Raw genomic sequence first — 15,108 nt, 5'->3', positions numbered from 1 at the left:
TGGGATGGCTACAGCCCTTACCAGCTTATAAATATACATAGCACAGTGGGTCCATTTCTCATTGGTTTAATGTATGCTTTTGCCTTAAAAGGTTAAACTTTACATTTTTTTTTTTTTTTGCACAAAGGGACTTTGTTCCCTTTATGTTTTTTTTAAAATATGAACTGCTCACTTCCCTATCCTCGAATATCCTGACATGCATGCTAATTTATTATGTAGATTCCCTCATATAAGATCTATCCATTTAGAGATAATGGAGAAAGTCCTTTATTTCTTCTTCCACTGTGTGTATTGGGTGTGTGTGTGTGTTTGTGTGTACTGGGAAGCTGAAGGCTATCTACATGTGCTTTACTGGGGATCATGTGACCAGGAGGAAAGTGGGGCTTAGAATGGAGCAGCTGGCAACATTCTGAGCTGCTGCTCGACTGTTTTTCCCATAGGGAAGTATTGGAGGATTTTATTCTGCATTCTTTTTCTCCATACTCCCTAGCCAGGTCCAACCCAGTTTTAACTCTTTGCTTTGTTTTTGCCAGCATCTCCCACCATATCAGATTTGGTCCTGTTTCGTTAACTCTGGGGAGAGTTAACCTGCTGACAGACAGATAGACAGAGTTTTGAGTCCTTTCATCTCATTTCTTTCCAACGTTGCATTAGGTTGAAAAGAATAAAAAGGGAACAGAATCAGAACTGTCATAGACCAAAAATGTCAGCAGATAATAGAGGGCAGGTAGCTTCCATCCCTTGGCCTGTTCAGGAGTTGTTCACAAAAAAGAGAACAAGGAGAAGTTTTTATATCTTCTCAGATTCTTTCCTATGAATCAATATACCAGTGACTTAGAAAGTAATATGAGGTCTAGAATTGCCTTGGTGATTGATGTGGCATACACATTTATTAACTAAATAAATGCAATAGATAATTGTCCAAGACCTGAAGTTGTGGACTCCTACAGGATGTGAATTCTGTTTTTACACCATGTGAAATTCTTGGAAAAGCTTAAACTGTTTTTAAAAAGTAGATGAAATCAGAAAGTAATTCAGATTATTTTTTTCTCCTTTTGACCTAAATGCCGGCTATATGTCTGACCATTGCTACTAACTTTCTTTCTCAGATGGCATATCCTATATTTCTATTGATATTCTAGTGCATGTCTTGAAAAAGGAGGGATTAGCTGATTAGCAAATTTGATTATAATCATTTCCAGAATAAATTAGTTCCTGATAATGTGTATATTTCCAGTTTCTAAGGATCTTAAAATTGTTTTTCCAGGCCTGCAAAATTTCTTCTCTGTTTCTTCTAACAAATGGGCCACAAAGCAGTTTATAACACTTTTGTTAGTCAATGAGCAATACATTTTAGATCTGGCCATTGACTTTTGATTTCCCCTATTTTTTAAATAATTGGAAAAATGTAGCACTTTCATGATAGTTGATACCAAAGCTTTATGCATGCTGTGTAACAGAAGCTAGTAGCAAACTTTTCCAACTGGAAGTATGATTTGGTTACTATTATTCCCTACCCCTCAAATGAGGACTGTATAATTAGGGGGAAAAATGGTTTTCTCACAAACTAAGGAAAAGATATGTAAAAGTGCAGGAAGACAAAAAAATAATTTCCTCTCTTCTTGCAGATTTTAGTCATTTATGTACATATCTCATATATGGAAGATGCCCTTTGTTTCTCAAGTATCTTATGTTATATTGTCAAAAGAATGACTTGCATAATTACTTTTTAGAAAAACTTATTTCTTCTCACCTTGCTTAGAGTGGCATAAATAAAGCAGTACTATTAAATTATATGTTCTGTTGGGGGGCTGGATCGACTTAACTTTTGGTTTGGTTTGATTTTCCTTTCTGTCTTTCTTATGAAGGACTGTAAATGAATGTGTCACCTACATTCCATTATAAGCAATGCTCCAAATCCCCATCCTTTATTCTTTTTTCTCCCATTCTCCATCTGTAGCAGAAGATCCTTAAATGTATGATTTGAAATCAACTCCGAGATTTCATCCACTGAAATTTGATTCATGAAGCTGAGCTGAAAACGACATAGGGCTTTTCCGTATTCTTGAGCTGTGGTGCTTTTTGCCCATCCCTGAATTGGCAGAAATTATACAGGCATGAAATTTGCTGTCCTTGTTGCTGATCCCTATCCTGCCTCTATTTTAAGTCACTGCAGTTACCTGACTTTCACCCAAGGTAAAGGCTGACAAAGCCTGACAAATTTCATATAACTTGAGGCTGCCCTTGGACCGTGTTGGAGTACTACTTTAACACCAGTCTAGCTAAGGACAACAAGCTCATCTTAAACATCTCAAACAGGACTGGGGATGAGATGAAGTCAGCACTGTGACAGCATGGCATAAAAATGATGTTGCTATGGTATATTTGTGCTGCAGTTAGGAGGGAAAGACCTCTAGTCTTACTGACATATCTAATGTTGGGTTCCTTTGGTAATCTCAGGATAGTGAAAACTTCAGCTCATTAATAAGGGGGAGGTTTGAAGAAGATCCCAGGCTGGACCTCTTCAAATAGCCCTGTATTTTTCCTCCTCATCCCTGTGAAAATAAACAACATTACATATCTCTAGCTGGCTCCATCTTGACACATGCAGCTATCTGTTAAAATAATTAAGAATCAAAGAAATTGTTGATTAGAGATTTGGATCAACATACGCTGGAAAGGGTATTCCTTCATTGTTAAAATGTATTCCAAGTGCCACAGACTAAAATGACATTGCTTACAGTAGGTTTCCTGCCAGGACTCAGAGGCAAATTCACATGTGATGCTTGGGATTAATAAAAGCCATATAAAGTGGTTTATTGTTGATTGCCCTCAGTTAAGTATTTTTTATTTCCAACATATTCTTCAAATTTTTTAAAAGTTCTTGAGAGGATGAGTCACAGCCAATGTGGTGCATTTAAATGAAGAATCCTGTCACAAGTGCACACATAAAGCTAGGGATACATGGAAAATTAAGATGGATGAGTGGTAGATATAATAAAACTCGAACGGAATCCAGTGGTTTGATACCTCTTCAGGATTGTGGAAAGTGCACTTCATTTCATAAACTTCAAGGGAGTACAAACAAAAGGCAATTTGGTTAAGCCTTCCAAGTACAGCAAAATCTAGAAACACTCATCGTAAATCAAATGTTTGTACCGCAAACAGGACAATTTACTATTCTTTATGGATAATGAAATGATTAATTACTGCAGCTCTCAGTCAGTTTTAGCCCACAAGAAATGAAAAAATACTCAAACTCTTGGATTATTTCTAACAATAACCAGCCATTTCGAAGCACATTTCTTGATCTGAGCTTTGCTGGACAGATCAAAAACTGAATCTGCAGGCCAGTTTATTCCTCTGATTCAAACCAGAAAATACATTACAATTACTATGAGCATGCTCTGGTCTCTCTGTGGGATCACTTTTGTCAGTTGCAACTTGGGATGTAAAATAAGTTCACCAACACCAGGAATGTATTTAGGAGTAGATTGGGGGAATCTCCTATGCTCTCAGGGGAATCCATGGCAGAACAAGCACTAGCACAAGCAAAGTCTAACATTCATCTTTCAACAACAGTAACAACAATATCAGCTAAGAGGCTGAAGGCTTGAACATGCTGTAAAATTTGCATCACAGATATTTTCTAGGGTTTCTTTTTAATTTTCTTGTAACAGCAACAGCACATTTTACAGAGAGATTTCTGTTCTTTGGTGCTTGCTAGAAATGGCTTTGTAAAGACATAACACTGGATGGTGACACACCATTCAAGGAAGTGCTGGTGAAAGGAAAAAGCCTCTCTAGAAAAGGGTTCTGCACTACTGTAGCTTTGGCAGGCATTTAGAAGGTTAAACAAATTTGGAAGAGCTCCTTGGCACCTTGCAAGTTTTAAAAAAAAGTGCTAGGCATGTCCACTCCCCTCTGCTCTAACAAATATTTCTGCAGATATGTTTACAAAATTCTTAGAAAAGATTAGAAAACTATCTTGCCGAAGTGAGCGATAGAATGAAGCAGGTTCAGAGGATCTGCAACCCCCTAATTGCAACATGTAGGAATTACTCAACACACTGATTGGCACTGTCAAACTGTGAGGCCTGACAAATTGTACTTCAGTTTTCCAGCAGCTGCTAGGAGGTGTGGAGCCTGCTTCACATAGAGAGCATTCCAGGCAAAGGTGGGATAAGTCATCATCAGAAAGAATTTTAATGACAGCTTTCTGAAATGCAACCATTAACCAATGATAATCTTTATCTCGGTGCTACAAAAAGCTTTGTTCATTAAAAAAAAAAATCTGCTATTAAAAGCATGTAAGTTTGTTTTTCTGAGTATTTGCATCAAATTCCAAGCTCCTTTTCTCTAGAGCAGTGTTGTCCAAACTTGGCCACTTTAAGATGAGTGGATTTCAACTCCCAGAATTCCCCAGCCAGCATGACTGGCTGGGGAATTCTGGGAGTTGAAGTCCACTCATCTTAAAGCAGCCAAGTTTGGACAACACTGCTCTAGAGGGATAAAGAAAAGGACATTGGCAAAGTGGAGCATGTCCAGGGGACAGTAACCAAGTTGTTAAGGGGCCTGGAAGTAAGAGAAACTATAGGGATGGTTAGCTTGGAGAAGAGAAAACAGCTGCGAGACATGATATCTGTGTTCAGGTGTCAAGGAATGTCATGAATGGGGTAGAATTGTTCCCAAAGAAAGGACAAGAAACAGTGAATTTAAATTTCAAGGAAGTATATTCTGGTTGGGCATAGGAAAAAAATCCTCATGGTAAAAGCTGTTAACGGTAGAACAGACTTCCTATGGAAATGGTGAAGTCTCTTTCACTGAAGGTATTTAAATAGAGGCTGGATGACCAACTGTCAGGGATACTGTACTTGTAGTAGTTTTATTTTTCTTGCATATATAACTAGTCATAGAACGAAATAATAAAATACAACATCAAACATTAATACAAAAACTCACTAGAATCCAACTATGATCACAAATAAAATATAAAGCCTCAGTAACTGAATGGGTCAAAACATTTCAAACAATCCTTAAAATAATGGTACATTTCTGCATAAAATTATTACTTATATCACCTTTATAAAGACCCATTAAAAACATTTTTAACATTTTTATAGAAAAAACTTGAGGCATAATTCTGATTCCAGAAGATTGGCACTGGCTAGAAAAAGCTTTCAATGATGATCTAGCAGTTTAATTACTGTACAAAGAATTGGCCATGGCTAGATAATTAGGTCAAATGCACAGGGACATGAGTTACATGCAGATTTTCCATTTAACTAGGTTAGCTAACTAGTGATACAGGAAGTGGGGGAAGTTTGGGGAAATATCCAGAATAGTTTGAATGTTGATATCTCTGTGATAAGAAACCAATGGACACCATGGACAATAATTAAAATTACAAGTATTGGTGATCTTATTGATAAAGAGCTTTAAAGAAAGTTTCTCATCAATTTGTAATTCTAAATTCCTTACCGCCAAGGAACACAATAATCTCTGCCTTATCTATGTTCAGTTTCAGACAATAGCATTTGGAAATGGATGTCTACATTGTGTCACCCAGAACAGTGACAAAAGAGTACATCTGAGTGTTGTCAGTATACTTCTTTTCAGTATAATTAAACTGAAAAGAAGAAATCAAGGGACCAAAGAAAGAAAGTACTTTGAATCCTGGGCAATATGCACTGATGATGAAAAGGCTAGAAAATACAACCATTCCACATAACAGAAAGATGTGGTAAGATAAATCTGAAATTGTTAAAATTTAATGCTGGTAACCCCAAAAACATTTAGGCAGAACAATAATATTTGAATGTCTAAGGCATCAAATGTAGCAAACAGCCTAACAGCATCAGCACTGAAGATAGATGGTTCACCTTGGTCACCAGCAGTTCAGTTTTAATACAAGCCAGTGCCAACTGGATAGAGTGTCCTACATGGAAACCCAATTGAAATGAGTCAATGAGACTGGTGACTGTAGATGGGAAAGGTGTTGGGGTTGTGAAATGTTACTACAAAAACCATGAGGAGGAAAGAGGATTCATTCCTACGTCATGGAGAGCCATGAGGAGAAGAGAAGGAAAATGAGGGAAACTGGAAAAAAGGCGGGCTCCAAGCCCCTCCCACACAAAGCAGCAAAGCTAGGCTGCAGCAAAGCCATCCCTTCCTTTGTGCTCGTGTGAGACAGGCTTGGTTGAAACCCCATATTTTCCAACAAAAGGTACGAGAGTTACTCTGTTAAAGGTTTTCAGTAAGAGTGGAAGAAGAGACATGAATGATTACTGGAACACATAGAAGAATTAGGATCTTTTTTTTCTTCTTCCCAGCAAAGAACTAGCTTAGACATATTTCATGGAATCTGGAAAATTGCTGGTAGGAGAAGAACAGTTCACCAGTGGAAAAGGCTGGAAGAAGGGGAGTGAGGACAAATAAAAGAAAAAGGGAAAAAGTTCACGAGGACTGGTGGTATACGAGACTGTTGAAATTATTTTGGCTACCATCTCTTCTGTTACTAAGGAAAAAGAAAATTCCAGTGAATTAAAATACCTAAATCTGCGATGCTGGAGCCCAGTGCTAAACTTATAGCTTGTAGCTTTTCACTTTTGGATTCAAAACAATTACCAAATTTATTAGGCATATGTGAGGAAAAACATTCCTTAGGAGTAAATAAAGATAAGATTAAAAGTTACTGAAAAGTGGCAGAAAACTGCTGCGGGGAGTGGGTAGGGGGCTTCACTTGAGCAGGTATAAGTTTTGATGATAATGTTGTTTTGCCTGCTCTAACACAGTAAAAAAAATTAGAAAACCCTTATGGGAAAGATTCTTATTTATAGTTGAATGTTTTTCATATTTTTGCTCCAGTTTTTAGACTCAAATACAGTTTGTGTGTAAATCAGGAGTTAACCAGGTTTGGGAATTTTTTTAGAGGCCAGTTTTTCAGCAGTTGAGACTAAAAGATCTAGTGCTGTTTGAGTGGCAGAATTATAGGCTGCTATCAGTGCCTCTGGTGATTCTGAAACCATGCTAATAGGGAGAAGGGCTAATGCAATTTCTGTAAATGATTTAGCAAACATCTTATGAATGGCCTGGTCTTAACTTTGTGGAATATTATGGAAGGAGGAGATTTGCCTCAAATTATAAAAGTAATAGTATAGTGATCATTTGGAATTAAGGATATCATTAAATACAGGAAGCACATCTTCAGTCCAGATTAAACCAAGAATGTTGCCCTGGCAATGGGTAGGTCTACTCTAATGGTCTCTAGACATTTCTAAATAATAACAGTAATACACTTCTCTTCCAAAAAAGGGGAAGAGAATCTCCAGAGAGAGATCGATCTCTGATAATGCTAAAGCTGTGGGGCTAAATCCTTAGTAAGTTGACTATTGATTCCAGGTGGATAGTAGATAACTGCAATTAAGCCATTTTAATGGAAATCGCTATAACCAAAGATTCAAATATATTATAAGGTGCTGGTAAAGAAGTGACCAAAGAAGATGAGGATTTGCAAAACTGATTAGCAACAGAGCCAGGATTCTATACTGCCTGTATGAATCGATATCTCCCATTTAAGCAGGGGCTTTATTAGTCCTTACTCCATATAAGTGCTGTAATAGTTACAATATCTTTAGGACTTGACCATGTTTCCATTACAGCTGCAAATAGAAGAGATTAATCAATTAAATAATCTGATAGGAATTGAGCCTTCCTAATAATTGAGCTCCACAGTACATGACTCTAATCATGTTTATTAGATGCGTCATTGTGAGTCGGTATTGCTATCAAAGCTTCTCATGGAATGCAGAATGAGCAGTCAACTTGTTAGGGATGGTGACCTAATCAAACTGGAAAAATAAAATACAATGGCCCCACAGTTTTCCTAAGAAAATACATAGCCATTGAGGAACCAGGGGTGTCTGGGAAAGCGAGGGGAGATGGTGGCTGCGACTGCACAATTAAAATCTTCCCCTTTTTTATGTGTGTTGCAACACAGGTTTAAAAAGGGGCAGGATTTGATCATGCAGACACTGCCACCATCTTGATTTTGATGATTTTGACACACTTGGAAGCAGTTTTTAATAATAATAATCCAACAATAATAAAAAATATGGAACTGCTTACATCCTGAGATGATAGCTTTAACACAACAGAATCTACCTGTCCCAGGTCCTTGGAAAGGATTTGATAGGTGGATAAAAATGCCAATTCCAGTCTAAACGTCTGACTGACTGAGTGACCAACAATAATAGCAACAATAACATACCAAAAGCTGGCTAGCAATGGTGACACAATAATAGTAGTAACCCTGAATTGCTACCAAAATGGTTCCTAGGTAACAGCCAAAGATTGTTCCTGCATAAAATAGTGTTGTATTTTTTTTAATTCTGCAAGCTTTGCAAAAACATTTGCAAACATGTTCTAAAGTTAGAGTGAATTGGAGTATAGGTAATTCTACAGATGTTAGTCAATCAGCATCATCACAACTAGTTTTTCTTTTCTATCAAATGTCCTGCTAAACATACATGATTCCAAGTGAGAATTAACATCCAAGTAAAGTCATTCTCACTATTTGCAGTGGATCACATTCCTAAGACTGAGCTGTAAAATTCACAGTCATTATTGTGACATGGTAAACAATGGGTTTGTACTACTGTATATCATGCACTGTGATGACAAAAAACAAAGCTCTGTTGGTCTCAGAATAATTCTAGGCACTTATATGATTTTGTTTACACCTTTGCAGAATGTTAGGCAATTTCAATATTTATTTTGGAAGAACACTGGATAATCTTCTGGCTAGATACCTGGGATGGTCTAGATTTGGTTTTCTCACTTTGACTAGCAAGTTGAACAAGATGGCCTGAAGAATTCCCTCCCTTCTGTGATTCATCTTGAATGTTGCTGGTATATTTTCAACCACAAGTAGTCCCCAGTTTAAGAACAAGTTCTGTTCCCAAGGTCTGTCCTTAAGTTGAATTTGTATGTAAGCCAGAACAGTATTACTGTATAATACTGTATAAGTAGTATTGTGTAATGAACTCAAACCAATGTGTATTTAACTCAAATCATTGTGTATGTAACTTGAATTTTGCTACAATAAGCTCTGTTCTTAACTATGGGTCATCTGTAACCTGGGCATTCTTAACCCAGGGACTACCTGTATACTATATGATTTCTTTTATATTTGTATGCTGGGCCCAGGGTTGATCTCCCAGGTCCCCTCCAATCCTTACATTCTATGATTCTTTGAGAAAGAGAAGAGGTTGATGTGAAAGGTCTGGATACCTGTATAATCTTTTAGGAAAAAGAAAGAAAGAAATCATATGAATGCACATGGGTCACAATCCAAAATATATGTTTAGTGTAATTAAAACTGAATCATCCACTATCATAAGTCTTTTTGCCCCAGCAAATGTATGTATGGAGTTATTTGTTGATGAGGAAAAATAAAAGTAATCCATGGACTTTTTATTTGCCCCTTAGTTGTAATAATTCACCTCTGCCCCCCATTAATATTCTTTTCTTTGCGTCTCATCCTCAGATAATATACAGGGTTTAGGCTCAGCATGAATGTTGCTCCATCAGGTTTTAGGGTGAATTACCAAGTTATACCTTTCGAATGCAGGTATTTTTCAATTTATTTAAAAGCTGAAAAAGCTGGAATAACACTTTATTGCTTTTGGCTGCATAGAATGATAAGGGATAGGTGCAAAACACCTTTAGTTGAAGGTTGCAAGTGGAATCTTGAAGGGGGCTTCTTGACAGGTATCACTGTTAATAGCCTATATTTTCTTTCAAATCACAATGTGAACATCCTAGCACATTTAGAAAAGACTGCCATGGTAGTAAGCCATGCAGTTGCAATGTGCCCAGGCATCAAGGTACAAACAGCAAGGACAGAAGTCTTGCACTTCAACTGTATTTCCTTTTCGGAGTTATCACTAACCATTGCCCAGCTGTGTCTGTTATTGACTACATTTTTCTCTTGATCTCTGAGTTGGATGAGAACGCTTCCTTAATTACCTGTAGCTGTTCTGTCACAAACAAAATTGGAAACAACTGGGAGGGCCAAATCCATGGCTTTCATTTGGAGTCGGGATTCTTAATGGAATAGGAATTGGAATGAAACTTCTTTCCGCTTTTAGTGGTGATGCAGGCGTTTGTTATCTGCATGCTCTGTATGTGGGTAGGTGCCTTTGCCTCTCTTTCTAGTGATTCATTGCTGCAGCGATCTGTTCACAGAGAAACACAAGCTGCATAAGGAAGACATGGGGCGCTGCCCAAACGTACAACTTTTAAGGTCTGTGAAGTTTTTGTTCCTAAGCAATTTCGCAGTGTCCTTATTTTCTGCCTCACTGATCCCATTTTATTTGTTCACCTTCTCCTCTTTTAGTGAGAGTCTTCCCCCCCGCCCCACTCCTCCTTCAAGTTATGTCAGTGGCACTGAATGCTGATGAGTAAGGCTTGTTCCCCAGCCCTTCATTCTCAGCTAATCACTTTTGGCATAGAACACTGGCGGCATTGTTAAGGAATCAGATATTCTTGGCCAGTTTTAAAACCCATGTGAGCTAGTTAGCTGTTCTGCTCACAGCGCTTGTACTAGGCACATTTATTTTTGTAAAGGAGGGGTACATACTTGATGCTTTAGGGGTGTGTATGTGCCCCTCCAAATTTAGGGTGTGGTTCCCAAAGGCCTTCTACAAATTGCTACAGAATTGTATTTTTAATGTGTCTGAAAGGGAAAACGATTAAGTATATAGGAAGTAAACAACTCAATCGTTTGTAACTAACTTAGTAACATTTAAATGAAATCACATTCCGTTTTTATCCTGGCTCTGGCCACTTTTTTGCTTTGGCCCCACTTACCCTTTGGAGTACAACCTCCTGATGCCACTCAAAAACCATATGGGGTCCTTAGTTAAAAAATGTAAAGGAGGAGGGCATTTGCAACCAGGCATGGCTTTAAAATTGGCAAAGCTAAGATCAGAACACTTAGTAATATCCTTTTCAATAATAATGGGCTGGTGGACATTGAGAAAGAAAGATACATATTCAATTTGGAATTATGGATTTGGAGACAGTAATTAAAAGTAATATAGACTGTAAAAAGAACCAAGCAATTAAACAGGGACTGAATAAAGACTGACTATTTTCACTGGTCTTTATTACCCTCTTGTGATGACCATCAATGAAACATTGTTCTCCTGAGGTGATGATCAGCAATCAGAAACTCATATGCTTTGGGCATGTGATGTGAGTGGTTAATAGATTAGAACAAAGTATTGTGCATGCCAAGTTTTAGGGAAGTAGAAGGAGAAGATAATGGATAAAATGGATGGATGGATGGACAGGATCAGAAAGATTGCTAAAATTCCCCTTTACTAAAGAAAGATCCAGATGATGAATATTTCTCCATGCAATCACTATATAGGCATACATTTTAATTTAATAATTTAATATATTAATAAATTATAATTTAATACTTTAATTTTATGAAGGATTGGGTCACAAACCGTGTCATTGTGATCTATATACTACTAAAACTCTCATTGTGTTTAATCTGTTTGTCTGTTTATACCCTCAAGTTAGCCCAAACAGTGCATTATATTGCAACAATTTTTGAATCAAAGTACCTAAATCCACTAATTTAAAGAATGCGTAAAAAATCCAGGATTCATTACTCCTGTGGAATTGAAATTTCCATGATCTTCAGACCACTTTTATTCACAAAGTTGTGGCCATTGCAGCGTCCCCGTGGTCACGTGATCGTGATTTCCGATGTTCCCTGCCAGCTTCCCACAAGAAAAGTCAATGGGGAAGCCAGCAGGAAGTCAGAAGTCCCTCACTCTCCCACTGCTTTTTTGCCTGCCCCTGTTTATTCTGTTTATCTGTTCAGGTAAGTAAATATTGACTTTATTATTGAAGTTTGTTTGCCATTACAATTATTCTTCTATTTATGATATATACTCTTCTTAGAGGATCAAGGGACCATTGGGGTAAAAAAAAATATATGGTCAGCTTAAAATTTAATGTTCATTCTGGTCACATCAGACTCCACTACCTTTCTTTCAAAGGATGACCAATGGGTCACAGGGTTGTCTAGAATGCAATAAAAATAAAGGCTAGTTTTAGTTATAATTAATTTTAGTAGACAAGAGACTTTGGTTTTACATCACTGGATATGATATTTTTCTAGTGCAGATGCTATAAAAATGGAATCAAAGGTTAACTGATCTACCTTTTGAAACTTAAGAATGTATTACTGTTCAGGATTGAAAATATTAGCTTATGATTAATAAGGTTAAAATATATTACTATGAAGTTAAAAATTTGGAGGAGCTGGTATGTGGCTGCCTTTTCAATATATGTACACTTTATATGCAGATCAGAGTACGTGATCTTCCAAATTGCCACTTCAGGTATTAAAATTACAAGGTTATAATGTGAGAAATTATTCATTCTTTCAATTTTTGGTGAAGTTAAACTGCTAAAATCTTTATATTCTACCCTTAACATTAATTTGTTGATTAGTTATCAGCCTCATATTTCTAGAGATCCAAGTAAATGTCTACTGTTGATCATGTATTTTAACAAGAAATATTTTCAGCAAAAAACATCCTGAACTTCATTATGACTTGGCAATTTCCTTCTTTCCTGTTCAAAATTTGAATTCTCCCATTCTCCCAGAAAGCAACAGATTCTTCTAATATTTTCACACCTGAATATAAAATCTTAGATTTGGTCTGGGTTCACACAGAGCAACTTGTGAAGCAAACTTGGTTTAGCTAAGCATATGGCATAAAGCTAACCACTAAGGTTTGTAAACCATGGTTCATGGCTTAGCCGAGTGTGTGCAGCTGTGACTTATTTGATAAACAAAGTCATGCAAACTATGGCTTACTCCAGATGGATGGATCTGAACCAATGGATTCAAACTCCAAGAAAAGTTATGTTAACCTTATTAATCATAAGCTAATATTTTAAAAGTTATTTAAACATCCATTTGTGTAATTGACTTCCTCAGATATGCTTTCCTGACATTTCAGTTATGGTCCTTTCAGTGCCAGATGAAGACCTCTTTAGTCTCTGAGGCATTTCATTTCCCTTTTTGAAAATGGTATTAAAACTTCACACTGTTTTGCTGCTCATTTTGTGGTGAACATGTTGTGATTTTATGTGATATTTGGTTGCTGTTGTTATGTGATTGGTAATGTTTACCAATTGTATGTTTTGTGTTTCATTTTGTATGATGTATTTATTGATTTGTATATTGCCAGGAGAACTTCAATTGCTGGTCAATTTATATGTAAAATAAGTAAATAAAGAAATTCAGAAAAACGGTTTTAGAAATAGGTGCCTTCTCCTCTGACAAAGATTTTAAGCAGAATATGAGATTCTGAGCCAGTCAGGGCTATTGTAACAATGGAGTTCCTGCACCAGCAATTAGGTGATCTTCAGTGAGAAATATCCTGATGTGTTCTTCCATCAGATCATTTCAAAATGTACACATTATACATTAATAATCTCTGTGCATGTTTCTAACTTGGGTGTTCAAATCCCACATGGCTAGAATGCCTATGGTAAAAATGGCCTTTGTGTTGAAGGGCATTATTTTAATATATGATTTTATATTTTGTATATATATTTAACATGCATGTAACAGTGCACTCTATCTTATTTATAAAGGATCAACTTGCTTTGTAAAGAGCACAGCGTTTCTTTCCCCCACCTTATCTCTTTGTTGAATGCCTGATTGCCTTCCAAGAGAGCACATCATTCCCCCATCCCATTTCCTTTAGAAGCAATTAGCCAGATGCCTGACTGAACAAGTAAGCTATAAATTAGATTCATACCGGGCAGGCAGAGACACCAAATTCTAAAGAAGTTACAAAGAAGGCCAGAAGAAATTCCAAAGAGGAACAAAGAAGAGATAAGGACCGATATGGGCTATTCCCTTGGTAACAGAAGAAGAAAGTTGAGCTCACTTTCTTCTTCTGGGATCCACCTTTTTTCCCCCACTTAGACCATCCCTGCATTTCCTTATATGGGGATGAGGGGATGTACAATTCGATTACGTTTGTGGATGTCTATAAAATCTTTGTTGTTTGCTTTGCAAGGTGTGGTTCTTTTCAACACTTTGCCACGGTGTTGAATGACCCATCCAGATGTTTCTTGGCCCAATAAAACATTTGTTAGATAAAATGCCTCATCTCAAGTTAATTTGGTTCTCTAAGCTTGGGTAAACGAATAAACAAAGGCTAGTGCCTAACAGTGTGTTTGTTTTGGTGCCTTCAAGTCAGTGTTAACTCCTGGCAACTGCCTGGACTTGTCCCTGCAGTTTTCTTGACACGATTTCATAAGTGGTTTACCATTGCCTGCTTCCCAAGGCTGAAAGAGAGTGACTGGCCCAAGGTCATCCAGCTGGCTTCATGCCTAAGATGGGACTAGAACTCAGAGTCTCCTGGTTTCTAGCCTGGTACCTTAACCATTACACCAAACTGGCTCTCAAAAAGAAAAAGAAAAAAGGCCTTAGGCTGCTTTAAAAATCTATTAGTTGAACACTGTATTTTGTCTAAATATAATAAGTAGTCTAATTTCCCCCTCCCCCCCAAAAAGACACCTGTAGGTATGGTATCCCAGTATTTCATATGAATAAACTTGTTTTAGGTGCAGAATTACATGGCCAAATCACAAATGACATGATAAAGTAGATTGGAAAAAAACAAGGTTACATGCTAGAAAGGTTTTCCTTTGTTTGGCATTTCCCTCCTTTCTAAAACCTGTTGATCTGTTTATTTTCGCAACAATAAAAATTATTGTCCTTATATCAATCATCTGATTTTGTTTCACTACAGAGAACATCAACCCATTTTATGAATGAGTTACAATGGTTGACTAATAGTATAGGGAAAAGCTGCCAATTTGATGTAGGGGATTTGGAGAGAAATTTGACGGAGGTGATCTGTATTTTGCTTTCAATGTTCACTTGAGCACAAAGTATACAATGACTTTGAGACATGATCAAGACCAATTCTAATATGTTTTCTTGAGACATTGATACTCAAATTCATTAACTTGAGATTCATTAATGTAAAAATCAGC

General features: G+C 37.0%; 1 long non-coding RNA gene across 2 annotated transcripts in view; it reads left to right on the top strand.

The window, feature by feature from the left end:
• Window positions 1-10,193: 10,193 nt before the first annotated feature.
• Window positions 10,194-15,108, top strand: part of LOC148214598 (uncharacterized) — an 83,856-nt gene continuing 78,941 nt past the window's right edge. The window contains exons 1-2 of one of the 2 annotated variants that reach the window (XR_015797844.1): window positions 10,201-10,306; window positions 11,754-11,902. This is a non-coding gene — a long non-coding RNA (uncharacterized LOC148214598). Of the gene's footprint in view, window positions 10,307-11,753; window positions 11,903-15,108 lie in introns of both variants that reach the window. The other variant, XR_015797843.1, reaches the window with a different exon arrangement.

Source organism: Python bivittatus, unplaced genomic scaffold (assembly GCF_059951505.1).
Source record: "Python bivittatus isolate LINGU-HERP-01145 unplaced genomic scaffold, Pbiv_v1 ctg000610_np1212, whole genome shotgun sequence".
NCBI classification, from domain to species: domain Eukaryota; kingdom Metazoa; phylum Chordata; class Lepidosauria; order Squamata; family Pythonidae; genus Python; species Python bivittatus.
This window is presented reverse-complemented; position numbering and strand designations above follow the sequence as displayed.